The sequence below is a fragment of the Paramisgurnus dabryanus genome, chromosome 8 (assembly GCF_030506205.2).
Source record: "Paramisgurnus dabryanus chromosome 8, PD_genome_1.1, whole genome shotgun sequence".
Taxonomy (NCBI): Eukaryota; Metazoa; Chordata; class Actinopteri; order Cypriniformes; family Cobitidae; genus Paramisgurnus; species Paramisgurnus dabryanus.
Window position 1 is genome coordinate 10,059,609 of NC_133344.1, and position 27,851 is coordinate 10,087,459.

Here is a 27,851-nt window from a genome sequence, read left to right on the forward strand (position 1 = left end):
TTGAAGGCTAATATGACGGTAAAAATAGAGTGAATCATAAGACATAATTTTCGAGTTTAATTTAAGTTTTGTTTGCTTTAAATGTTTGCTTAAAATAAATTTCGTTTAATATAATTAGTCTCTTAATTTTAATGAATGTTTTGTTGATAAGTGTTGTGAATATTAAAGAAAAAGAACATTAAAAAGAACACCGTGCATCATTACGTATATATAAACTACTGCAATATGCAGGGCCGGCCCTGGCCAATTTGCTGCCCTAGGCAAGATTTCACCTGGTGCCCTTTAGAATCACAGAATCACAATTGTGTTCCAATCATTTTGCTCATAAACTTATACAGAAGCACAAACTGCACAGCTTTGTCTTTTTTCTTTATTTTGAAAATATTTTGGAAACAAACACAAACAAACACGCACGCACGCATACTGTGGCTATACTGCACTGAAGCGGCAGTTTAAAATACAAACCCAGAATTTAGATACACATTTTACATAACGTTACACGGACCATGTTTAAATTTCAATGTTTCTGGACAGAAATACCAACTTGTTCACTTTGTTTGGTATTAATAAGCTGCGCATTGGAGTGCTGGCTGCTCCCCGCGGTGCTGAAGACCAAGACCCGCTCTGACGGAGTACTGGTGGCACTTATGCACAGATATTGCATAATCTATTGGAAAGCGGACGAGTCATTAGTTGGGTTGGTAAAATAACGAAACTATAGATTTTAAATAGAAGAAAAAAATGTTTTTGGTAAAGAGATATTTTTTTAAAAAAGTTAAAAAATGCACAACTCTTCACAAGTGGAAGAAAGCTATACTTTTCCCATACGTGCAACCTATCGGAAAGCGCAGATGAGTTCGTTGGGTTAGTAACGAAATTATAGATTTAAGTACAAAATAGAATTTATATAAAGAGAAATGTTGAAATAAAAAGTGCAGAACTCTTCTTAAGTGAAAGTAATAAAGTAAAATAACGAATAATAATTATATAATAACGAATAATAATTTCCAATGGCCTGCACGTAAATATCTGTGCATGTGCCACCAGTACTCCGTCCGAGCGCGTCTTCAGCACCGCGGCCAGCACTTATTAATACCAAACAAAGTGAACAAGTTGGTATTTCTGTCCAGAAACATTGAAATTTAAACATGGTCTGTGTAACATTATGTAAATTCTGCATCTCGGTCTGATTGTTGTTTCCGTTTTCTTTGTCTTGATGTTCGCTGAATTCTGGGTTTATATTTTAAACTGCCGCTTCAGTGCAGTATAGAGCTATTTAACAAGCACGATCTTCCGAGATACTATGCTACTAATAATTCATTAATAACTGCTGTTTTCTTGTGCATAATTAAATATTTATAGTAAAATGTTTATATACATATATTTAAAAAATAATAATTTGGGCGCACAGACGCCCCAAGGGGTCGGCGGCGCCCTTAATATGCTATCAAATGCCAAAACATGCAGTATTATTTTTGTAATAATATAGTTGTTGTTGGATGTGCAAAATCATATTAGGGAGTATATCACTTTTATCGCTTTTCAAAAAAAGCCTTCAGTGCACAGAAATTAAATGGCCATCAGCAGCACATTTGATGATTGCGGCATGCTTTTGACTGAAAATCAACGTCATATTTAAAACTTTAGCCGATTGTGCTTTTTGCAATTTCTGTGTCACTGGCTAAGGTCGTGCGTGGGCGAGGCACACACTTTAAAAAAAATCTACGTCATATTAATTTTTAAAACTTTTGCTGACCACGCTTTTTGTCATGAGCGGAGGACGCGTGTGGGGGTTGCGGGAAACACATACCACACGCACAGAGAACAACACCATAAAGACAATATAAGTGGTGTTTTCTGATGAATACAATCGGTTTGTAAGAACATTTTTAAATGGACTAAATGGACTATAAAGATCATCAATATGAATTAAATTGAACTCTGAAGAATGAACTATTATAGGCTAAACATAAATGTACACATTTCGCTTCTAAAACCGCACAGAAAACTTGACTGCCGTGACTTTCAAAGAGCCTTCCATAGATATCCATAGATTCAGAAATGCATCTCCATGCATTATTCTTCTTTTAGTGATTTCTTTAAAATCAGTCATGTAAATATTTTTTGCAATTCCAGATTAAAATGGTATTCGTTTTTCGAATAGCCTAAATCTTTTTTTTTTTTTCGCTTCATGCATTTATTTTTAGTTGCAAATGCGACTTGTAAAATTAAATAAACGCACTCAATTGAGTAATTTTCTATAGCTACACATTATGGTATGAAAATCAAACAATCATCTAAAGAAAGGGGGCCAAAATTCTGTCTCGCATACCCCCCTTGAAACTGTTCATTGCGCCCCTGGTTGCTAATATAACGATATTGTCGCTGGAATTGGTGATTTCGGACCACGTTTTTGACTTTATACATTTAGTGGCCCACCAAATTGTAATTTTTAAATCCGTTAAACTTCAGTCAACGCACCAGCTGCAGCTCTGGAAAACGAAAGTGAAAGTTTTCAGTTGACATTTTGTTAAATAACGGTCTACACGGCGTTGTGAACGCAGCAGAAGGGGTGAGTATTAAAGATGAAAGAAATCTGCTTTTTAGATAATTAATGTTTACAAAATATGAACCCCCATTAGAAAAAATACATCTGTGCTGTTTACAGTTTACAGTAAAGGCTTGAATTTAAGTACGTCATTAGCTAATGTTTTTTTTTTTTTTTGTATAACGGGATGTGTCAACGTACAGTTTTAAAATTACCAAATAACGATGTAATATTGTAATTATTTTGACTCTGTTTTTGTTTATTTTGTTATGTCTTTCCATTCATACCCAGGGGAGGAGATTAGACTCCAACAGGGCAGTATAATTGTGGACAAAACATCCGGCGATGATGGTTGTCAAAAGTGCAGGTACACCCATGAAATATTAAACGTTGTTGATGCAGAGCATTGGCACGTGTGGTTTGTGCATGAGATCAAGAAGCTGACATAAGTGATAGAGAGCACTTGTCATGAGCCTTTCTATTGGTTTGATGTTCAAAGGAAGAGACAAGAGAGACATAAGCGATCAGACTCATCAAAGTCCAGCTGTGTGTCTATGAAAAGTAACTGCTCTATGGACCAGCCTCTACGTTTTAAAGATGAAAAAAACATTACCAAAAGGTACAACATTTGTTAAAAATTTGGTAGTAGAAGTAGCACTTTGTTTTGTAAATGAGACTTTTTGTCCCCTTACTTCATGTGTAGGCTGAGGCTCAACCACACACTTCACAAGAAACATTATTTTTAGTGTTTGTGTTTAATAAAATTAAAGAAAATGACAATTATTCACTTTATTTATACAACTTTGTTTAGACATTAATTAATACAAAATATAGCAGCTAACATGTTCATTTACAGTTAATAAACAGCAAAGTTCTTTAAAAGAAAATGAAATATAACATAAGCTTTTCATTTACAGCTCTATTGCAGTGTTTTAGAGTCTTTAGTTAGCTGATGTACAAGATCATAGACATTGTCTGTCACTCACTGTCATTTTTTCCTCCACTCCACTCTTGACAAAAAAATATTTTTACTGCCTTTAATGCATTCTTTATGCAGGAAAAAACCCTACGTTTACTTTAACTGAAAGGGTATAAAATTACATTATATTTGATAATGATATGCTCATATTTCTTTATGTTTCCTCTGTTACAGTTCAGTACTACAATCAGACTCGCCGGAGCCCAGCTGTGTGTCTTTAAAGAGTGACTGCTCTATGGATCAGCCTCTACGGTTTAAGGGTGAAAGGTAAACCGTAAATATGAGCTAATAGCAGTCCTTATTTATCAGAATATTTGTATACAAAGTTGGTCAAAATGAAACATTTAGGACAACTTGAAATTTAAGTGAAATTGCAAGAAATTACATTTGGTCATAAGTTTGCCCCCCAAAAATCTTGTGTTCTCATCATAATCAATGCAAACTGATTTATAGGGAAAAGTTTTCTCTGTTACAGTTCAGTCCTGCTGCAAAGATCAAGTTCACTTGAGCCCAGATTTGTGTCGATGAGGAGTGAATGCTCTATGGATCAGCCTCTGTATTTTAAAGATGAAAACTATATAAAATGTAAACCTATTTATTTCTGTTACATTATGTGAGTCATCATTTCGTTACATTTGCAGGGTTTTGCTCACAATAAGGTGGAAGTGGTGCCATCTATATGCACAAATACATATACTGTGTCTCAACCACACACTTTACAAGCAACATTATTTTTAGCAGTGGTGTAGAGGTGTCTGGAGAAGTTGGTGACATTGGTGTACTCTTAATTTATGCCCTTTTATTAAGTAGAAGTGGGTATACCCCATGCCATCAAATAAAGAAGTGGGTATACATACCTGCATATACACTGCACTACACCACATATTTTTTTGTGTTTAATAATGAAATTTATAAAAATGTATTATTCACTTTTTATTTTGTAAAACTTTAAATTAATTAAATACAACATATATCAGCTAATGTGTTTATTTACAGTTAACAAATAGCCAAGTTGTTTGTGACATTGTCTGTCACTCCTACTGTCATACTTTCCTCCACTCTTGACAAAAAATTATTTTTACATTGCCTTCTCTATGCAGGAAAAAAACTCTGCGTTTACTTTAATTGAAAGTGTATAAAATGACATATTTGATAATGAGATGCTCATGTTTCTTACAAAAGATCTGTGTATTTTCTTACGATAAAAAAGATGAATGCTACAATTCAAACGTGGCATTTTCTCTGTTACAGTTCAGTCCTGGAGGTTATATCAGACTCACCAGAGCCCAGCTGTGTGTCTTTAAAGAGTGACTGTTCTATGGATCAGCCTCTACGGTTTAAGGGTAAAAGGTACAGTGTAAAAATGTGCTAATAGCAGTCCTTTCTTTTTATACAAAATTGACAACATGAACTGTAAGTGAAATGGCAAGAAATTAAAAAAGAAAAAAGAAATCACTAAGCGCAGGTAGAGTTTCACACATATATGACCATATGCTGACAAATTGAGTCAAAATGAGCACATTTTTAAACATGAGTTAATTATATTCTGACATTCTCAATGAAAACAATTCTAAATGATGTATGATTTGTTGGAATCAGCAAAGTGAATTTTGAGGAAAAATTGAGTTAAGCCCGCTGCACACGGTCCATGATTTAGCTTGTCTGGGACAAATTTAAAAATCCTAAAAGATTTCTGGAATCCTAGGCTTAAAGGGGACAGAGAATGAAAAACCATTTTTACCTTGTCTTTGTTGAAAAATGGTAGTCTACCCGCATTCACAAACATACAAAAAGTGCTAAACATGCTTAACATCTCAGTCTCATAGAAATTCCTCTTTTAGAAATGTCAGCCAGAAAACGGCCCAATCTGACAAACTGATGCTTATGACATCACAGGCATCTCACTGCCCCTCCACTTTAAAATAATTGGCTACATTTTTTGAGTGGCAACAAAGTCAGCCAATCAGTAATGAGATTGCAAGTTAAGCCAGTAGGGGGAGCCAAATAGTTGCAAAACCACTTGTTTAAAATCCCCCACCCTAATAGAGCTATCTGAGAGAGGTTTTTAGGAAGCTTCTTAGGCATTACAGACCCAAACAAAAAATTTTTTGTCTACATGTCACATCACAGAACAAGGATAAATACTCTGTTCAATCATTCTACTGTTTGTCACCTTTAAATCTGCAGTCTTTGATTGCAAGTTTGACATGTTCACAGACAGCCGATTAATGACAGTTGCGATCAAATTATCCTCCGACAAAATTCTGGCAGTGTCAGAAATTTTGAGACACAATCCAGCTCCCTACGACAACCGGCAGATCAAGAACCAATAGAAGGATAGAACCCGATGACGTTTAATTAGTGCTGCGACAACAACAAATCAACACAGAAAAATGTCAAAAAGAGCCAGGTAGACTGTACAGCAGGAGGAGAAACTCGTGGAAGTGTTGTGGAGAGATAAAGAGTGCTTGTGCAACGTGTCATCACCACTGTATTATGATAGGATAAAAATGAAGCAGCCTACAGAGAAATCACCCTGGAAATACAAAAGCCAGGTACTTGTGTCTTTCGTTTTTTCTTCTTTTTATGCTCGAGACAAGTCATGGTTAAAATTAATGTTAGATTTTGTTTCAGTTTACTAGCCTTCTCTTCAGCGTGTGTTTGCCCAGCTGTCGTCGATCCATGACGTAAAACTATGGAGGCGATTGTTTGCGTGCGTCCGATTTTTAAAAGTCTTTAAACTCGTACAGTCTGACATTGATGGAAACTGAGATCATACAGTGTGACATGGACTTAACTACGATCTTGATCGCACAGTGTGGCAAGCAACAATCCTGAAAGGACTATTTAAAATCGCACAGTGTATTCCAGGCTTTAAAAAATTTTGAAGTTTAAAAAACAAAATCACTGCATTAATACCCTTAAATCCCTTGTAAAACTTATAGGTTTGCCACACACAAAGTTAAAAACAAGATCTATAGGAAAAATATATGTTCAACCTTTTTCTTTAATTGTTTAATTGACATTGAGTGCGTTTACATGCACAGAATAAGCGGATAACTATTAAAAATCTGCTTATTATAGAAAACTGTTTTCATGCGTTTACATGCAAATCAATAAGCCGGCTATGCAGTCAACTGCGTTTACATGGGACTTGGAGAATTATCAGTTTTCTCGCAGGCAGTGACGTCACCGCCTATAGTACATAATAGTCGATCAAAAAGCCGATGGCATATCTGTCTTAAGCTGTACTGTTGTATCTCTCCTCGTGTCTGCAGAACCTGTAAATGTAACATGAGCTTCTATTTTCACAGTTTCTCTGCCAACTGCTTTAGTCGAGCGGAGACTTTTATACGTTACCTTGCGCTTTCTTCCGCATGTGACGTTCATCTTTCATACGCGGAGACATGCGCACATGGACAAAACCGTGAGAAAGCGGGTTAAGGTGTTTACATGCCACGCGAAATCGGCGTAATGAGCAAAAAACTACCTGTGCCGATCGGTTTTTGCTTACGCTGTTTATGGGCTTTCCCCGATTAAAGAAAACCGCTTTATGCGTTTACATGACCCCACGTGTTATCAGTTTATTAAGCATAATCGGCATAAGACTGTGCATGTAAACGCACTCATTGAGACAGGCGGCTTAAATGTCTACTGTAATGCAAGGATCTAATATAATTTTACACATCAGATATTTTTCCCAGTTGTTAACCAAACATTCACTTAAGATAAACCAATTATATCTGCGCAAATTCTTGTCACAACTAATTTTTTTTCAAGTGTAATTTTGCGTATATATGAACAGTGTTGCTAACTTGGCGACTTTGTTGCTAGATTTAGCGACTTTTCAAACCCCTTTAGCGACTGTTTTACAAAAAAAGTGCCTAGCGACAAAACTACCCAGCAAGCAATTTGGCTAAAACAAGGCTAAATTTGGGTGAAAGTCTAACAGACGTCTACCATAGCCCAAGAATAGTTGATACTTATATGTTTAGAACAAATGAAAGCAAAAACATTGAACACTTGATGACTTCGCTTACATGTTGGAATATCATCTTCAAATTATTTTGGCAAAAATGTCATGTAACCAAATTCAAGGTTACTTTGGGTCTACTAGTAAGACGTCATTTCAACGTCTCTGTTTTTGCTTGCTGGGAGTGCTTCACTGACTGAATTAAAATCTAAAAATTGTTAACATTTAGGCAAATCTAGTTGTATTGACACATATTTACTTAATATTTCTTCAGATAGATCCATCTTTTCTATATATTTTCAATTAAATTATGTTATCTGATGAGTTTAAAGCTCATTTCTACTCCGTTTGTTTCTTCTGCGATTGCTGTGAGCACGTGTGTCGTACAGCTTACTCCTGGGACATACAGCTCACCTAATTTCTCACAACCTCTACACAGTCAGATAACTTGCTGATTTGTCCTGTGTTAATATGAAAATCTTGTGTTTATCTGAACTAGATGAATATTTCTCTCTAACCTCAAATGTGCAATGATTAAAGCTCTCTGAATATAAAACAAAGCTGTCTCGTGAAGCTAGTGTCCTCGGTTCTTCCTTTCCTGCTGATTGCCGTGTGAGCGTGCTTTTCCCGGGGAATTGCCCATAAAAGAAATGACACGTAACGTCTACCTATGCTACATAACATGTACCCATGTTCGAAAAAACTTTCTGAAACTTGTACGAACCCTGGCGAAGTGTATTCAGCAGAGAAATACTTTGTCACACGTCCAACTGCTTTTTTAACACTTTGTCTATGTTGAGGAATCCAACTCTTAAACTGTATTAACAAGTCAGCATGCATGAAATATCATTCATGTTAAAGGTGCTCTAAGCGAATTCATGCGTTTTAGGCCATACAATTTTTTTGGTTTTATACCGTAAACATCTCCTCACTATCTGCTAGCTGCCTGTCCTCTGAACACACTGTAAAAAAAACGCTGTCTTTGTAGACAGCCCCGGCTTCGCAAACTGCATCAAAAACAAAGTGGTCAAACCTACCACCACGAAACATAACAAAGTGTTCCAGCCAATAAACGACAAGAAGGATTTGGGAGTGGGGGTTGGGCGCGTTCAGAAAGCACGGAAAGGGAGGGGGAGGGGAGGAGTTAGCTAAGCTCCGTTTTGTTTTGTTTGAAAACACTTCAAACGTCAACAAGAAGTGGCATCACACAGATTCGCTTAGAGCGCCTTTAATGTTATTTATTTGATGTTTTGGCAACAAAAGTGCACTTACATGTAAAAGGAATTTTAAAGGGGCGGTGAATTTGTCGATTTTATTGTTTTATACTGTTGTCTGATGTCTACTTATGATGTTCGCGTGGTTTTTACATTCAAAAACATCAAAAGCAATAAGTAATACGCTATTTTGTAACATGGATTAGTGGCTGTCTGGAGAAATGGTTCGTTTGAAAGGGCGGGCCGCATTGAAGACCAGGGGCCGGATTCACGAAAACATTCTTAAGACAAAAAAATAAGATAGTTCTTAAGATAAATTATAAGAAGTGCGTAAGAATGTTCCTAAGTGCAATTCTTAAACATTTCTTAAGAAGTTCTCACTTTTTTTCTTAAGAATATCTTAAATTTGTGTCTTAAGAATAAAATGACAGGCTTTAAAATGAATTAAGATACCCTGCTAATGAGGTAACAATACACTTATCCATTAATCTTTTGACTACCTTGCGATCATTAACGCGATACAAACGAGTGATGCATTAAGACTACTACAGGATGTTATTCGCTGTTGTAACAGAGGCCAGCTAGTATTAAGGCGGTGCGCAAATATAATTCCATAATGTCCCAATCGGTCCGTCATGCAGGTCGAGCGCTCTGGGTGTGCGTGCTTCACTCTCTGTGCCCACGGCTTTCGTCTCCCGCGACCCGCGCTCATGTGTCAAGAGACGGACGCGGAGGGTGAAGCGTGCCCGTGGTTTCGGACCCCTTAACTCACATGACGGAGCGATTACCGGTTCGTCTCCCGCTTAGAGCAGCTTTTAGCTGTTAAGTAATTTCACAATGCATGTAGGCTATTATGGAGGAAGTTAAATGTTTGTTAATATTATCACTAATACTTATTTGTGTTTCATGACATATTACTGAGTAAGCCATTAAACTTCATTATATGAGTGTGAAATTCCTCTTTAAACTAATCTATGTGAAGTAAACTGATTAAATTGCCATTTCAGACTATAAAATAAAACATGTCACATTTAAAACAATCACATTAACTTATAAAAGATCTTACATTTTGAGATTTAAGACTACTGTAAGGTTATCCTAACTTAAAGATGTTATTTAAGACAGTTTATTTTTTGAGAATACAAAATATTCTTAACTTTTTTCTTAAGCTTGAATTTAAGATAAAAATGGCAGTTAAGAAGATTTTTCTTCTTAAGAATGTTTGTGAATCCGGCCCTGGACGTTAACACCCACTGCTATGATTGGACAGCTTCATTCCCCGTCATTACATGTGGGGAAATGTTTTAAAAACATTAATGTGTAAAAATAGCAGCCGAACACATATATGTTTGAGCCACAAAAGATTCTGGCTGCTAAAGATGATAAACATAAATGACAATACGTATAGTAAAGTAGAAACAAAAATTTAAACTCAACGTGACTAAATTACCATATACAACACAGTAAGCGTGCATCAGAATCTAAACTGCGGCTGATAAATCCTTATCAATAACTTTGTATATTTCTATTGTGCTTGTGAGGTTGCTCTTTGATACACGTAATGTTACATACCACAGTTATATGATAAAAAAGCTTTGTTGACTGTTTGACCTTTCAAACGCAACTTGCCTAAATTACCATATACAACACAGTAAGCGGGCATCAGAATCTAATCACTAACTTTGTATATTTCTACCATTAAATTACAATCGTATTGTTAAGTGTTGTACCTTTATTAATCGTTTAATGTTTTTAGTAAGTTAAAACAGTCAAACATACGTGTTTAGACACGGATGTTACAACAGACATATCAAGTGATCTCTTCTAACGTGTTTAGACACGGATGTTACAACAGGACATATCAAGCGATCTCTTCTAACAAAGCAATAGTGAAACGCAGTAACTTAAATAAAGTTAAATATTTTACTCACTGTGTATAATGCTGTGTCATTTTTGTTAGATCCAATATTAGTGGTGTTTTTAATCACAGTCTCTCTGCAAATCCAGCATCGACTTTTTTACAAATGAATCCACGGTACACAAAGTAATCAAACACTCCCCACGCGAGCTGGAACTGCTTCAAAAACAAACTTAAACCACGCATTCCTAATGTTATGTTCTGAGCCTCCGTTATCCAGCGTCTGTGTTCTCCGTTATCCAGCGACAGTTCTTCCACAACCGAAAACTCCGTTACCATGGTTACTCTATCATAACAGATCGCCGCATCAAAATAAAAGTCTCTCAGAAAAAAATATTTAAAAGTCATTTTGGTTACATTTGTCAATCTTTAAAGACACGTTTACTGATTGTTGAGACACACGTGTGTCACGCGAAGCTGTGGGCGGGGCTACAAAAGTGGTCGTTGTATTTGGGTCCGGGGAGGTGCTTCAATTCTACTTTGACGTCATATTTCTCTGAATTCCTCACTCGGTCGTAATAGTGGCTTGGTGCCAAAAACTGTTATATTTCAGTAGCACGGACGTTTTCAGTTCTGAAACTTGCAGGATGTTCATTTAAGTATGATGACCTCTTATATAACAAATTATCAACTTAAAATTGAGTATTTGATTCACCGCTCCTTTAAATTTGGTTTGCATTAGTACCTTTTTTTTTACATTTTTGGAAATTGTTCACAAAGCCATGATAATATTGATAATCGTGGTGATTTTGGTCACTATAAACGTGATGTAAAATGTTCATACCATTTCATCTCTACTCTCCAGAGAGCAGACACAGATTGTGAAAGATGCTGCGGAGCGGGCGGGAAAACGGAAATGGATTTCTGGAATCAGTGAATCTTTTGTGAATTGGTAACGGAACACTTTGAGTGAGGGTTGCCGGTTGGTGAAAGGGGCACCCCAGCCGAGGGCAGAGGGGTTGTTTTGATAAAAAGCATAATTAAACCATGGTTACTGTAGTAAATTACATTTATACATTAAAATTATTAAAAATGAATACATTCTGTATTGATTTGTGCATACATAAACAGTATGTTTTTATGTATGTTTTTGCTTTTTATGCACAGCATTTTCCCAGGGGCTGAGCAGTTCAGAGTACAAATATGTCCAAATATCAGGTAAAACATAACAATTATCTCTTTTTTACATGCAGCTGCTTTAACTGCTTAAACACCACTTTAACCATATGTGTTATTTTAATCTTACAGACATGAAAAGAAACCTACTGAAGTCCTTAACACATTTAAATCAGATCTGAGAGGAAAGTTTCAGTTTTTGTATGAGGGAGCATCAAAGCAGAGAAACCCAACACTACTAAATGAGATCTACACAGAGCTCTACATCACAAAGAGTGAAAGTGGAGAGATCAATAATGAACATGAGGTGAGACAGATTGAGACACAATCCAGAAGAACAACAACAGAGGAGACACCAATCAAATGTAATGACATCTTTAAACCTTTACCTGAACAAGACAAACACATCAGAAGTGTGTGACAAAGGGAGTCGCTGGCATTGGAAAAACAGTCTCTGTACAGAAGTTCATTCTGGACTGGGCTGAAGAGAAAGAGAATCAGGACGTCCACCTCATATTTCCACTTCCTTTCAGAGAGATCAATTTGATGAAGGACAAAACACTCAGTCTTTTAGATCTTCTTCATCTTTTCTTCCCAGAGACAAAAGAAATGGAAATCTTCAGTGATGAATATAAAGTGTTGTTCATCTTTGATGGTTTGGATGAGTGTCGTCTGTCTCTGGATTTTCACAGCAGTGTGAGGTTGTGTGATGTAAGTGAATCAACCTCAGTAGACGTGATGCTGACAAACCTCATCAAGGGGAATCTGTTTCCCTCTGCTCTCATCTGGATCACCTCCAGACCAGCAGCAGCTGATCTCATCCCCTCTGAGTGTGTTGATCGAGTCACAGAGGTACGAGGCTTCAGTGATCCACAGAAGGAGGAATACTTCAGGAAGAGAATCAGTGATGAGAGTCTGTCTGATCAAATCATCTCACACCTGAAGTCATCCAGGAGTCTCTACATCATGTGTCACATCCCAGTGTTCTGCTGGATTTCAGTCACTGTTCTAGAGAGAATATTGAGTGAAGCAGAGAGAAGAGAGATCCCCAAGACTCTCACACAAATGTACACACACTTCCTGATGGCACAAATTAGCATCAAACATGAGAAGTATTCTCAGCTAGATGACACAGACAAAGAAATAATCTTTAAACTGGGTAAACTGGCTTTTGAGCAGCTTGTGAAAGGCAATGTGATCTTCTATGATGAAGACCTGAGAGAGTGTGGCATTGATGTAGCAGAAGCATCAGTGTACTCAGGATTGTGTACTCAGATCTTCAGAGAGGAGTTTGGTTTGTGTGAGAGGAAAGTTTACAGCTTTGTTCATCTCAGCATTCAGGAACATCTGGCAGCTCTTTATGTGCACCTTCAATTCATGAACGAACGCACACCATTCTCTAGTCTGTTTTTAGACCTCCCAGTATTTATGAAGCATGTTGTATCTAACCTGCAGGGAGCTGTGGATGCAGCTTCACTGTGTGAAAATAGACATCTGGATCTTTTCCTCCGTTTCCTTATGGGCCTGTCAGTTGAGTCAAATCAGGCACTTTTACGAGGTCTACTCTCACCATCAAAAAACAACTCTCAAAAGAAAATGGAAGCAATCCAGTACATTAAATGTAAGATCAGTAAGAATCCTTCACCAGAGATATCCATCAATCTGTTTCACTGTCTGAATGAACTGGGTGATCATTCACTAGTGGAGGAAATCCAACAATATCTGAAATCTAGGACTGCAGGAGATTCTCCCCTCTCTTACTCACAGTGGTCAGCTTTAGTGTTTATGTTGCTAACCTCAGGACAGAAGATTGATGTCTTTTATCTGAATGAATTTGTTGGAGCACTAAACACAGCAGATGAAGTTCTTCAGAAACTTCTTCATGTTGTTAAAGAGTCCACATCAGCACAGTAAGTATCTCTCAAATCAGTCATCACACCCTAATCCAGGAGGGGGGAACCCTGGGTCCTGGAGGGCCACTGTCCTGCAGAGTTTAGTTCCAACCCTCATCAAACACACCTGAATTTAATTTCCAAGTAATCCTGAAGACTTGAATTAGATTTCCAGGTGTGTTTAACTAGGGTTGGAACTAAACTCTGCAGGACAGTGGCCCTCCAGGACCAGGGTTCCCCACCCCTGCCCTAATCTAATCTATTAAAACCATTTTCTTAAGCTGTTACTGTTTATATATTTAAATGTTTATTTGTCAACCTATGTGATAATTCTAATCATTTGACATTATGTAAGCTCTCCCGATGATCTCAGATCTCAATAAATGTAAAAGACATACTATGTTCTGTACAGGATGAGTGACTGTGGTGTCACAGTTGAAGGTTGTGTTGCTCTGACTTCAGCTTTGAGCTCAAACCCATCACACCTGAGAGAACTGAATCTGTCATGGAATAATAATCTTGGAGATTCAGGAGTCAAGATGCTCTCCACTGGACTAAAGAATCCTCACTGTAAACTGGAGAAACTAAAGAAAGACTAAAGATTCCTCTCAGATTTCACATTTTGACAACACAAGCATTTTATATAAACTATGTAATTTAACTTCAAAGAAAGGTGTTTAGTAGGGGTGTCCCGAGTAGGATTTACATATTTGAATAAGAGTGGGTAACTTTTATTTTCTTTCATAAGCAGCACACAGAAACAACTTTCTGATAAAGTTACCAAAACTGCCTTTCAAGTGATCAATGAAGACATAACTGACGATGCACTTTTTAATTTTAAATTAAAGGTAGTATAAACATATGTTAAATTATTCCTCATAAAATTTTAAAGTATCCAGAACATCATACAAAGATATAACAATTTTTTTAAATAACTAAACCTAAAAAATAACATGTCATCCCGCCTGAGAAACGTCTCGGTTACGGATGTAACCCTCGTTCCCTGAAGGAGGGAACGGAGACGTCACGTCGTGACCGACGAATTGGGAACTCGCTTAGAGAGACCAATCTGCTTCGTATACTACTAAAACGCCAATGAACTTGGCATTGAGATATTTGCATAATGCTGGCGCCGCCCCGCCAGGTGCCTTTATAAGCAGCAGGTGCAAATAGGGAAAATAGCTTCTTTTCGCTGAGAAAGCCGGAAGTGTGACCGGCCTTAACAGCAGGTGGCAGCACCTGTGGCGACGGGACGTGACGTCTCCGTTCCCTCCTTCAGGGAACGAGGGTTACATCCGTAACCGAGACGTTCCCTTTCAGTCGGTCACTACGACGTCACGTCGTGACCGACGAATTGGGAATCCCTATCAAAACGCCACTAGGGGCTGACCTCTTCCAGTGTCTGCGTAAAGCCCTCCGGTTCCACTTAAGGAGGAGGAGAATTAGGTTTTAAGGCAGAAGGCCGGGCACTAGATGTTCCTTTAACCCCACAGAAGTGCCAGCAACTGGGAAGCGCCCTACCTGAGCGGGATAGGAACGCTGCGGAAGCCACCACCCGTCTTAAGGGTTAATGGTGGGCGAAAGTCAACCGTAGTTGAGGTAAAATGACAGCCGTGGCTGTGTAAGCAAAGCAGTGCTCTGCTAAGGGAAACGTGGGCTAGTAGGATTAACCCCACGGAAAAATACTCACAAAGGAACCCGGTGGGACACAATGTGGAGCCCGAGCCAACACGTAGGTTCGCGAGGATGCAGCTAGTGAAGGCTGACAGCCAATGCTCCGCAACAAAGGCTGCCAAGGCAGCGGAGGAAGAACAATTCAAACCATTACGCATTTTTGTTCTGAAGGCCTTCCATACTGACACAGTTATGAAGCATCAGATGGAGGCTGCAAGCCGACCTGTGAGACTGTTCTCCGTGCTCCCCCTGGTGAGGAAAGAACACGAGAGGATACAGGCTCAATACGAACACTGTAAAATCTAATGAACGTATTAGGTGTCGCCCAACCAGCAGCTCTACAGATGTCTGTTAGCGAGGAACCACGAGCTAGAGCCCAAGATGAGGCAACGCTCCGTGTGGAGTGCGCTCTCAAATTAAAGGGGCAAGGAATACCCTGAAGATTATAAGCCAGGGCGATAGTATCAAATATCCAATGAGACATCCTCTGCTTAGTGACAGCTTTCCCTTTCTGCTGGCCACCATAACAAACAAAGAGCTGGTCTGAGGTCCTGAGGCTTTGCGTGCGAACCACGTAGAGTCGCAGTGCGCGTACGGGGCACAACAAAGCCATGGTTGGGTCTGCGTCCTCCGGGGGGCAGCGCTTGCAAGCTCACCACCTTATCTCTGAAGGGAGTGGTGGGAACTTTGGGCACGTAACCTGGTCTGGGCCTCAACGTTACACTTGAGGCAGCAGGACCAAACTGAAGGCACGAGTCGTCAACAGAGAATGCATGTAAATCCCCTACTCTCTTCACTGAGGCCAATGCTAGCAGGGTCAGAGCTTTCATTGATAAAAGCTTCAGACTCACAGACTGCAAAGGCTCGAACGGGGGGGCCTGCAGGGCTTTCAGCACCATGGACAGGTCCCAGGGAGGAATAGAAGGAGGGCGCGAGGGGTTTAGCCTGCGAGCGCCTCTTAAATGTGATAATTAAATCGTGCTGGCCAACTGATCTGCCGTTGATAAGAGAGTGATGAGCAGAAATAGCGGCGATATCAACTTTAATGGCGGAGGGACAGCCTACCATCTAACCTATGTTAAAGATATAAAAGCACAATGTTAATGGGCATTCTCTGGGGTCCTCGCGTTGCGAAGAGCACCGGGTGACGAGAAAGGTTTCTTTAAGCGCGTAAGCCCGTCTTGTGGACGGTGCTCGAACCGCGTCGATGGTGTTAGATACCGTTTGCGATAAATCACCTAAACCTTGCGCGCGCTCAACGACCATACATGGAAATCCCACAGGTCGGGGCGCGGGTGCCATAATGTGCCCCTTCCTTGAGAAAGAAAGTCTTTCCTCAGGGGAAATCGTCAGGGAGGGGCTGTCGCGAGGAGCATTAACTCTGAAACCCGATCCAGTACGGGGCGACTAATAAAAGGCTCTCCTCGTCCTGCCTGACTTTGCACAGTGTCTGCGCAATAAAGCTCACTGGAAGGAATGCGTATTTACGCACCCCCCGCGGCCAGCTGTGTGCCAACGCATCCACGCCGAGGCTGCCCTCGGTTAGAGAATAAAATAGGCGACAGTGGGTATCGTCCGGCGACGCAAACAGATCTATCTACGCACAACCGAACTTCTTCCAAATTAGCTGGACCGTCTGGAGGTGGAGTCGCCATTCGCCGGGGGCGCAGCTCGGGAAGCGCGTCCGCTGTATTGAGCGAACCCGGGATGTAAATGGCACGAAGGGACCTCAGATGCTTCTGACTCCAAAGGAGGAGATGACGAGCGAGATGCGACAGGTGACGAGAGCGCAAAACCGCCTTAACGGTAAATAACGCAACAGTCGCAATGTTATTGGTGTCGGCTAATACATCCTTCCCTCGCATCTCCATAGCGGAGCGTACAAGTCCCAGATATACAGCGCACCGCTCGCGGCAGTTGGGGTGCTATGCACACCCCTGAGACTGCAAGCCCGTCATACGTGGCTGATCATCCCGTGCTGAGGGCATTGCAATATACAGAATGCCAGGAGACCCCTCAGGGGCATATCTTCTATCGGAAATGCCGGGTCTACCACAGGGAAAAATTTAAATGACACGCAGGTGCAATGTTTACACGGTGTATGTCGGTGTGCCACGCTCTCCTCGAGACTCGATCGTAAGCCAATGCTGAAGCGGTCTCATATGAAGCAGCTCGGGCGGCGTCACAGCCGCAGCATGCTGTCATATGTCCAGGAGCTTCTGAAATTGTTTCAGAGGGACCGCGTACTTCCCTCGAATTAAACCGAGGCAAGTCAGAACTGACTGGTTGCGCGCTCTTGTTAAACACGCCAATTAGTCGATCGAGTCTTATTTCCATACTGAGAAAAAGGATCCTCTGCACGGGGCAAAGTTGCTCTTTCCCAGACGACCTGAAGACTTAAACGAGCGAGAAGCCGAAGCATTAACTCTCTGTGTTCGCGCACGTCTGCCAAGAACGGGCTATTATAAGTCGACGTAGAAAAAAGCAGAATGCGAACAACGCTCTCTCTCTGATATCTTAATGCCGTGACTACACATGGAGACACGGAGAGAGAGAGAGACAGCTCGAATGGTGTACTTAGTATTAATATGCCCACCCCACGACGCAGAGCGAAAAAACGGTCTAAAGCGAGGGGAGATGGACACATAAGTACATGTCTTACAGGTCTAAGGCTGCAAACCGATCTGAATATTGAAATACGAGCCTCGGCGTTATCATCCAAAAAGAACACCTTCGTAGAGCCGGTGCGTAAATCAAATCGATCGTAACCCGCCGCGTATTTTGGGTACTATGAGATAAAGGCTGGAAAAACCCTATCATCATCATCATCTCGGTAAGAGGGACCAGCTCGAACATCCTTCGCCAACAGGATATCGATTTTTGCACGCAGTACATGTGCATCGGACGCTTTCACTACAGTGAAACGAAAGCCCGAATTTTGGGGGTGTGCCGGATTCGTAACCGAGGCGGATCGTGCGTAAAACCCAACGAAACGGGCTGGGAACTGAAGCCAAGCACCCAGGCACCGTACGAGGAGAAATAACGACACTACCGAAGTACCCGCGGTGGGGCAGCGAAGCGAGACAGGTGGGACTGCCGGTGCGTCTGCTGTGACAGCATAAACATCTACAGTATGTGTGTGTGACACTGACCTGAGCCCGCTGAGGGTAACGGTCATCTGGTCTCCTCTACGGAGAGCGCAGACTCCGATGAGGGTGCTGGTGGTCTGGTCTCCTCAGCGGAGAGCTCGGACTCCTCAGGTCACCCGCTGGCGATAGAGGAGAGGTAGGGGAGCTGGTGTGTACCCGCTCACGGCTCTCTCGATCCTCCGGAGACCTAGAGAGGGAAGAGGAATGCACTCTTATGTGTGGTTAAGTGGGTACCGGCGAAACAGCCGGTGGAACATATGTAAACCAAGGATTTTCCACCCGACCCTCTATCGGGGGAAGGAGCTCCATCTCCTGAAGAGTGATCCTCTGCCAATCCGGGTCGCCCTTCACTGGCCACTTAAACTCCCGAATTTCACGGGAAGCGGCTAAGCGGGCGGGGCGAGCTGCTGACGACCGGTTCCCCTGCGCTGCCGAGATGGGGTCCGAGGAGGGGAACGGAGGTGGTCGCCGCAGGACGCCGACGGCGAGAGGCAGACTGAGGAGCCGGCGTGGTGGACCAAGGGCAGCTCTCTTCCGCCGGGGCATGACCTAGGAGATCGCCTCAGTCTGCGCAGCGGAGCTGTACGACTCCCCTGGCTCGCCGAAGAGGCCGGTCTGTGAGACAGGAGCATTCAAGTTGTTCTCGTCTGCGTCCGTCATGTCAGCCAGACACAGCCAAAGGTGGCGATCTTGAACCACTGTGGTGGACATCGCACGACTGAAGGTCGCGGGCTCCCTCGTAAATCCTTGTGAGCCTGCAGCAACGTTATTGCGTGCAGGGCCGAAGCCGCCTCTCCGGCATGCCTGATGGGCAGCGTCCGTGACCGGACGACTGTCTACAAACACGGGAGGGAAGGGTTGGGTGGTCCCTCCAGGAACGCATCCCGCTCCACTGAAGGGGTCCCCGCCCTTAGCGGCTCCGTTGGTGAGGGAGGTGAGGGGTGAAGCTGAACGGCCGGACGGCCGCAAATCACGTCAGCTCTTCGTGCCGTCGGGCAAGAAAGGCACAGGAGGAGAGGACCGAGAGGCCCGAGCAGCTCCGAAGTACCAATCATGTGGGCGGGACGGTTCGGGCGGAGAGGGGTTAACCTTTCCAACTCTACCGTCTCCGCCGCTCGCGGGCACGGCCGCCATCTCTGGAACGACTCTGCCTCGGAGGGAAAAATGGACACCCCTCTGATGCTGCAGAAGTGACGGGACCAGAAGGAGGTCCAATGGATTCGGCAGACATCGTAGAACACGACTCTGCAGTCTCCACCGGAGCCTCAACCGGCTGAGGATGAGAAGGCCGGTAGGTGGAGGACGCATCCTCCGTCCTACTCAGCGTAGTGACGCGAAGGGCGCCCTGCGAGCGCTTGACAGCCGCACCATGGCGGCGTCAGCACTGCAAAGGCGCGGACAGCGTTCCCGTAGAAACGACAGTCGTCTCCGCAATCCAAGAGGGTTATGCTCTCACAGAGAGAACAGAAACTCTCCACGAACGCAGCCCCGGAGAGCTCGATGCCTGAGCACGAAGACAGCGCTCGTGACCGTCACTGGAACCCTTATACTTCTCGCATCCAAGATCGCACGGCGAAAAGCTATCCTGAAAAGGACGCTGATCTCCGCATATACGAGAGAGTGGCTGCCTTTAACAAGGCACAAAGCTCTCTCGTATCACTCTTTTAGGGAAATTCACTCAGATGCTTAGTTGATGAGCGCACAGGAAGGCAACGCACACACTAAACTCAAAACAATAAACAGATGTAGAGCCGTGGAATAAGCGAAGCGTCCGCTGTGATACTGCTAGTTCAACCAACTTCAGCAATCAAATCCCAACAGAGTAAAGTAGCTTCTCAGTAGCAGATAAAGCCGGCTTTCGAAGCGAAAAAGCTATTTTCCCTATTTGCACCTGCTGCTTATAAAGGCACCTGGCGGGGCGGCGCCAGCATTATGCAAATATCTCAATGCCAAGTTCATTGGCGTTTTAGTAGTATACGAAGCAGATTGGTCTCTCTAAGCGAGTTCCCAATTCGTCGGTCACGACGTGACGTCGTAGTGACCGACTGAAAGGGAACCCAAGCTACAGTTCAGCAATCTTATTTCATTTTGAGATTTAGCTCTTCCAAGTAGTCATGACCAAAAAACTCCAAATGACATAATTTGTGATTGTTAAATGATATAAACTAAGCTTTATATACAATTCCTTAAACATTAATTCCTAACAAGAAAAATACTGAAATTAATGATTTTATAGACCCTACGCTTGCTTGCTTACTTTGATCATTTCTGTATTAACTTTAGGTACGGAAACACCTAATGATTCTTATATCATTTGTTTCAGGAATCTCTTTTCTATCATTTGAAAGTGAACACAGACCATAATATCAAATCAATAGAGACAATCGTGTGAAATATAGGTTCTGTGCAGATATTTTTCTTGTCATCACAGAAATTTAAAGAAACAGCTTACCTGTTTAGTAGCTCAACTTTTCACAAGATAACCACTCTGTTTTAAATACATTTTAAAACTTATACCTGGTGTTAATGTTTAGGTTAATGAACTCCTAAATATGAAACTCCTAGATCTTAAATATGACACGCAGAGCACCTAGCGCGTTCGGCTAAATTGCATGTGCCAGCACACAAGTGCAACATCGATACAACGAAAAGCAATCCAAAACTTACTGACTTAAATTAGATCAAAATGTACCTTTATCATAAATATAAAAAGTAACAAGGTGCAGAACACGTGCAAAAATGCCTAAATTTCAGTGGAACAAAACACAAGCCAAAATTTTTTCAATCAGATAACCCTGAGTGATCTATAAATACTATAAAATAGACAACTGCTTCGCAATGGTTTATTAACCTGGACACTGTTTCACATATGGACATGTAGCAGTATGTGTACAGTATGTGCATAGCGTGTCATGTCAAAATATGTGCCTGCTGCATACGTGTTAAGAGGGTTTATGATAAAAACACACCCACCTAACACTAAACTCATGATTACACATGAGATTAAGTGAGTATCTAGCAAACACAAGGGTGCCTTTTATCATAAAACCTTTACGAACCGTCTGTAGCATGCTCGAATTTTGACATGACACGCGATATACATACACTATATTGCCAAAAGTTTTGGAAAACCCTCCAAATCATTGAATTCAGGTGTTCCAATCACTTCCATGACCACAGGTGTATAAAATGAATCACCTAAGCAAGCAGACAGCTTTTACAAACATTTGTTAAAGAATGGGTCATTCCCAGGAGCTCAGTGAATTCAAGCATGGTACAGTTATAGGTTGCAAGTAGACGGTGAACATGAGCTGACAAAGCATTGTAGATTTCATGTAGAGCCACATCTGAAAAGCAGGGACGGACTGGTGCTAAAAAACAGCCCTGGACTTTTTCCCAAATAGGCCCATCATCCGGCCTTTCGCAACTGACACAAGGATGTCCTGATACTGCCAAAATACTGTCAGACTATCAGACAAGGTTATTTAATATTTTGTCAATGTCATATTACACTTTGATGTATAATAAGGCTGTGGAATAATGAAAATTGCTAGGCCCTATTAATTTTGTATGTAAAGCTTTCACAAACAACCACCAGGTCTTTGTCAATTCCACAATACTAAAGACAAAAAAAAAGAAAAGGAAAAACTGCACTCAGACAGAAAGTGCAAGCTAGGATTTTTTGATTAAACTAATATTTGGTCAATTATTTAGCCCCCTGTTTTGTATATTAGCACATTTAGAGTGGTAGCATCCGTTTAGTCTTCATTGTTGCAGAAAATGTGAGCTCACTACAACCTATCATATACAATAAAGTCAATGAAAGAAATGAAAACCAATGCAATACGATGATGTCCACCCACAGACTGTTTTTAAATGGGGTTGGATGAATATTTTTTGCTTTGGTGTGTGTGATTTTGTTTAGATGACAGTTGTAAGTTACAGTTTGACAAGAGTTTACAGTTCGACAAAAGCACAAGGTTTTGTTTTATTGCGACTGCACAGAAATATAAGCAAACACTTTGCAGTTTGAATGATGTCCCATATGAACAAAATGACGGATTATGTATTGTTTTTACGTTTCCTCTGTTCAATCGTGCCCGCGCCTCTCCCTCTCTCTCTCTCTCTCCCTCTCTCTCTCTCTCTCTCACACTCACACACACACGCACGCGAGACACACACATCACGTCTCTCTCTAACAGTAGTTGCGCATTACATTAATTTTCACGCAAGTTTTATTTATATTGTGTATATTATAAAAATGTCACATGTCCTGCTACTACTGGCACTTAGCTCTTGCTGATGTGAAGTTAACTCGGTCTGTCCCTCATCATGACCAGGCTGTGGATACTCAGGGCAGGCTCGTGAACATATAGACCATATAGACGCTCGCGAATTCTGGGAATCCATGGACCAATCACGGCTAGTAGGCCGACTCTTCTTCCTTGTTTTTTTTACACGTAGCAGCATATAAGTGATTGTATTAGTGCCTCTGCTGTTGGCTGTTCATATTGCGTTGTTAGACTTTTTTGCCGTCGGCCGGGTAACGGCCCTCCGTTGAACGGCCGTTCTGGACTTTTCCAGAACGCACAGATTGCCAATCCGTCCCTGCTGAAAAGTATTGTCAGCTGGGCAGTGTGTAATGCAGATCCATGTGCACCATTAGATGGAGGAAAGTATAGGATACCATACTTGTCAAATCACTTGACTTATATAGATGGACTGGAGAGAGTGATGTGTGTGTCATTGTTCTCTACAGGTTGTGGAGTTGTAATATCACAGATGAAGGTTGTGCTGCTCTGTCTTTAGCTCTGAGATTAAACCCATCACACCTGAGAGAACTGTTTCTGTCATGGAATAATCTTGGAGATTTAGGAGTAAAGCTGTCGCTGATGTACTGAAGAATCCTGACTGTAAACTGGAGATACTAAGGTAAATTCCCTGGAACTTTATTGGTAGATTCTTTAATGAAATCTTCTGATCTCTGTATCATGAACTGTGCAATAATTGTGCAGATGTTCTCTACAGATTGTGGAGATGCAATATCACAGCTGAAGGTTGTGATGCTCTGACGTCAGCTCTGAGATCAAACCCATCACACCTGAGAGATCTGAATCTGTCTGAGAATAATCTTGGAGATTCAGGAATGGAGCTGATCTGTGATGTACTGAAGAATCCTGACTGTAAATTGGAGACACTGAGGTACTGTAAAATTAACTCTCTGATCTCGAAACACCCTTTTCACTCTATGTAACTTACACAAACTTTACAGAACATCTAGAAATAAACAGCACAGTTTCCTGTAATGTGTAAAACGCAGCTTTAGAGTTAAATAAACACCTGTATGTATAAGGTATACATTTATTTGCCTATGCTGGGGAGTGTTACATCAAAGACATTTCTGACAAGTCTGTTTTTATGCATTACCCTAATTCAGAAAACGTTAACTACAAAGGTGTCTTGATGTCTTTATTGCACTTTAAATAAGTGTGACCTATAGCTTTGTTTGCTGAACTTACATGTACAGCTTTTCATACACATTTCGAAGCATTTTATGTAACAGACAGTATCATTCCCTACTTTTGCTTTTTAATTTTGAATGCTGTCCCATCCTAACCATTTCATTGTTCTCTGCAGTTTGTGGGGTTGTAATCTCACAGATGAAGGTTGTTTTGCCCTGTTAACAGCTCTGAGATCAAACCCATCACACCTGAGAGAACTGAATCTGTTTGGAAATAATTTCACTCGTCAGCGAGATCGGCTGCTCTCTGATCTGAAGCATAATTCACATTATCGACTAGAGACACTACATTTAGCAAAGATACAAATGTTTTAAGTAATGGAGACTGAACAGGTAACAGCATTAATGTGTTATGTACTTCATATGTGACTGTCTATGTTTCAACGTAATCTGACTGACTGATGGGTTTTAGATTGCTGTCTGATCATCATTGGTAGAAATGTACAGTGAGCTTCAAGTAGGCTACCACATGCATGCCAAGTTTAGATATGCTTGCCTCAGCCGATATTATTGTGCTCCAGTATAGCTCAGTAGTAGAGCATTGCATTAGCAGCACAAAAGGTCATGGGTTTGAATCTATGTAACACACATACTGATTAAAAAAAATGTATATCTTGTTAATGCACTGCAAGTCGCTTTGTATGAAAGCATCTTCCAAAAGCATACATTTAAATTTCAGCAAGAAGTATAATTAACACTGAAGACTATGGATTATAGACTTATTCCCAAAAAGTCCAGTGTTAGGGCCTCATTTATAAAATGCTGCTTAGAAACGCCCTATATTTGATCTTATGATAATTTGTCAAAAGCGCGCACGTGTGATTTAATAAAACAAATGTACGTATAGATAACATGTACCCTTCACTTTTAGACGTGACATCTATAAATCACAAATGAGCTTGAAATTGTGCGCAGCTGAACAGTTGCAAGTTTCCACCTTTAAACGATGCCTAATTAATGTCATTGACAAATAAAAGAGCACCTGTCAAGGTTTAAATCTGTTTTGAGCAGCAAGAATGGCTTACATTTCCAAAAACCTGCAGGAATCAGACAAGCAAAAGTGAGTACGTCTGCTCAGACCCTGACATGTTGCTAAGCACTTTTCCACATCCAAGTTTTTTATAAATATGGACTTTGCCATGGATTTTTGTGTATGCACACTTTATAAATGAGGCCCATAGTCTTTAAACTTTGACCTATCATTGTGAATGTTTTGAATGGAGCAGAAGTAGAGACAGTGTTATTATATCCAGTATTAACCTTATACAGTATTCTTCTTTAAAGCATACTTGTGTCTTATATATTGTACTGCATGTACAATAAAACTACATTTAATGTATTATTGTATGTCTCTTGATGCCTTTCATTTAATTGAGTCTTGATTATTTAAATATATCTTGATCTTATATATCTGGTTCCATACAATCCATGCATGACTGAATTAAAGTAACTATTAAAGTATTATACAAGTGGTCATATCTGCCACATGAGTCTATTGTTGTCTTGTGTGAGGACAATCAAAACGTCACAGTTTACAAGACGTAAGACAGGGTCTGAACGTGTATATTAAGAATGGGTTTGATGTGTCTACTTAAATCAAGAAAGTATTCTTAAAGTCTTCTTTATGGTTAATTGTTGTTTTCTCCATTCCATATTGTGCAAAAACAATTTTTAATTTACAGCAAAAAAATCACCAAGCAAACAAAAAGCAGCTGAGACGAAGCAAAAACTGGTAGTTAAGCGCATGTCATTTTGTTGGTAAAATTCATGATAGTACAATGTATTACACCAAAGAATGCAGTACATAACGTATACAAACATGTCTAATAGATAGAAGTCTTAACACTTCTGAGCCAATGGTCTCAATATACCCACATTAAATAGAAGTATTAAAATACAAATGTGTTGTTCCATTGAGTTGGTATATTCTGTCTGTTAATACAGGTGAATAATACTCGGGTAATACAGAGAAATTTTGCCTGTATTGTCCCAATACTCATGAAGGGCACTTACAGTATACAATATTATACAGTATGTATGTGTAAAATTGCAACATACACAAACAATACAGATTTAAGACGTTAGACAAACACATAACAGACAAGCATTTCTATTGAATGAACTCAAGTCTCAATGTTGATGTATACAGCTTATCTGAAATATCAGACAAATAAACTGACAGAGTTTTGCATTCACTAGTATGCATATTAAACTTAACTAAACTCAGAGAATCTCCTAAGATGGTTTGAGGACATTGACAGTGTATATTTAAATGAAATACAAACTGATTTTTCTCATGTTGTGAATCTCATGTCACGTGTGTTACATTTTCCCCCTGTGCGAGCTCGATCCTGTCCTTTTTTTTTTACGATTTGATGTAAGTACTTTTCTCTTTTGCTGTTTGGCTGTTTTTTTGGGGTGAGGTAAGGGAAGAGCTGTGTGGTAGGTGAAAAATGGAGTATGCTTTCTCCTTCTACACCTCAAAGTCCTAGTCAGGGTGCGATTTGTGAAAAAAACAGAGGGGGGGATGTTTTCATAGGCGTCGAATTCAGTGACGGCGTGTACGCGTACCCAGGGTGCGATTTGCCGGGGGGGGATGCGTGGGATTTCCCCCTTTCTGGTCAATGTATCCCTGCCTCTGCTTAATTATTTTAATATAATATCATGTTATTTATTATTTAAGTTTTTTATTATATTTTATTGACCCCCTCGTGATTTCTGCCTTTGCATTATATGATGGACGAATTCATAAGTTATTAATAAGCACAGTTAAAGAAAGACAGAAATAAAGAGTTTCTGAAATACTACAGTGCAAGGGGGGAAAATACAAATGTATTTTAAAAGGTAATGATGACAAAGAAGAACGCGAGGAGATTACAACATCAAAAGATTCCTTGCTTAATATTAACTCTTTCACCGCCAGCGTTTTAAAAAAAAGTTGCCAGCCAGCGCCAGCGTTTTTCATGATTTTCACCAAAGTTTCATGCCTTCCAGAAAATGTTCTTCTTTAAATATATAAACATACAATATACCAAATGAAAGAACAGACCCTCTGCTTTCAAACAAAAAAAAAAGTTTCATCCTACCTTCAGTAGTTCTTTTGCAATCAGCTTTTGAATATGGGTAGGTTTTTGCAAAAACACCATATTTTGAGCAAAAAGCAGAGATAATTCCATTTTTGTGACTTTTCATAGAGATCCCATTCAGAGCGATCTTTAAAACAGACACGGACATGCAGCAGCTTGCCATAGGGCAATACTTCCGGTTTTAAAAAGTTGCGGAAGGGCGAAATAATAGCGGTATTGCGGAAAGACGGTAAATCTCGTCATTGGCGGGGAAGCGTTTTCTCTTAATTGACGAGATATCTCGTCAATGGCGGGGAAAGAGTTAAAAGGCACATGTCAAGAAAACACAAGTTTTCTGCTTACAATTGGAAAGAAAATCTAAAGGTCGGTATTAATACAGCTTTAACAACCTAAACCACCAACACAGAAAAAAAGAAAAAGCCATTTAAATTTGTAAATAATTTGCGGCATTTACCTTGCTACAGCGTGGTCCGTGACATGCTTATGCCATATGCTTTATTAAGGTTGAACAATAAATGGCGCATTCTGCTACAGAACTGCAATGGACTCTGATATTTTAATGAGCCAACAAGGTTGGTGTTGTTTCAAAAGAGAATAAAAATTTACAATGGAGCAAACGCGGAGCGAGGCGTTAATAAGGAGGGCGTGGGGAGGGAGCGAGGAGCGGAATATTGTACACCCAGAGCGGAGCTTGAGCGGAGTTATTATGAAATGCTTTGAGCGCGGAGCGCAAATTCGTTCCACTCCACTCCGCTCACATACTCTGTACTACACTAGTGGC

The 27,851-nt window shown here is 40.6% G+C and overlaps 1 pseudogene; it reads left to right on the plus strand.

Moving 5' to 3' along the window:
• Window positions 1-2,511: 2,511 nt before the first annotated feature.
• Window positions 2,512-27,851, plus strand: LOC135771806 (protein NLRC3-like; annotated as a pseudogene).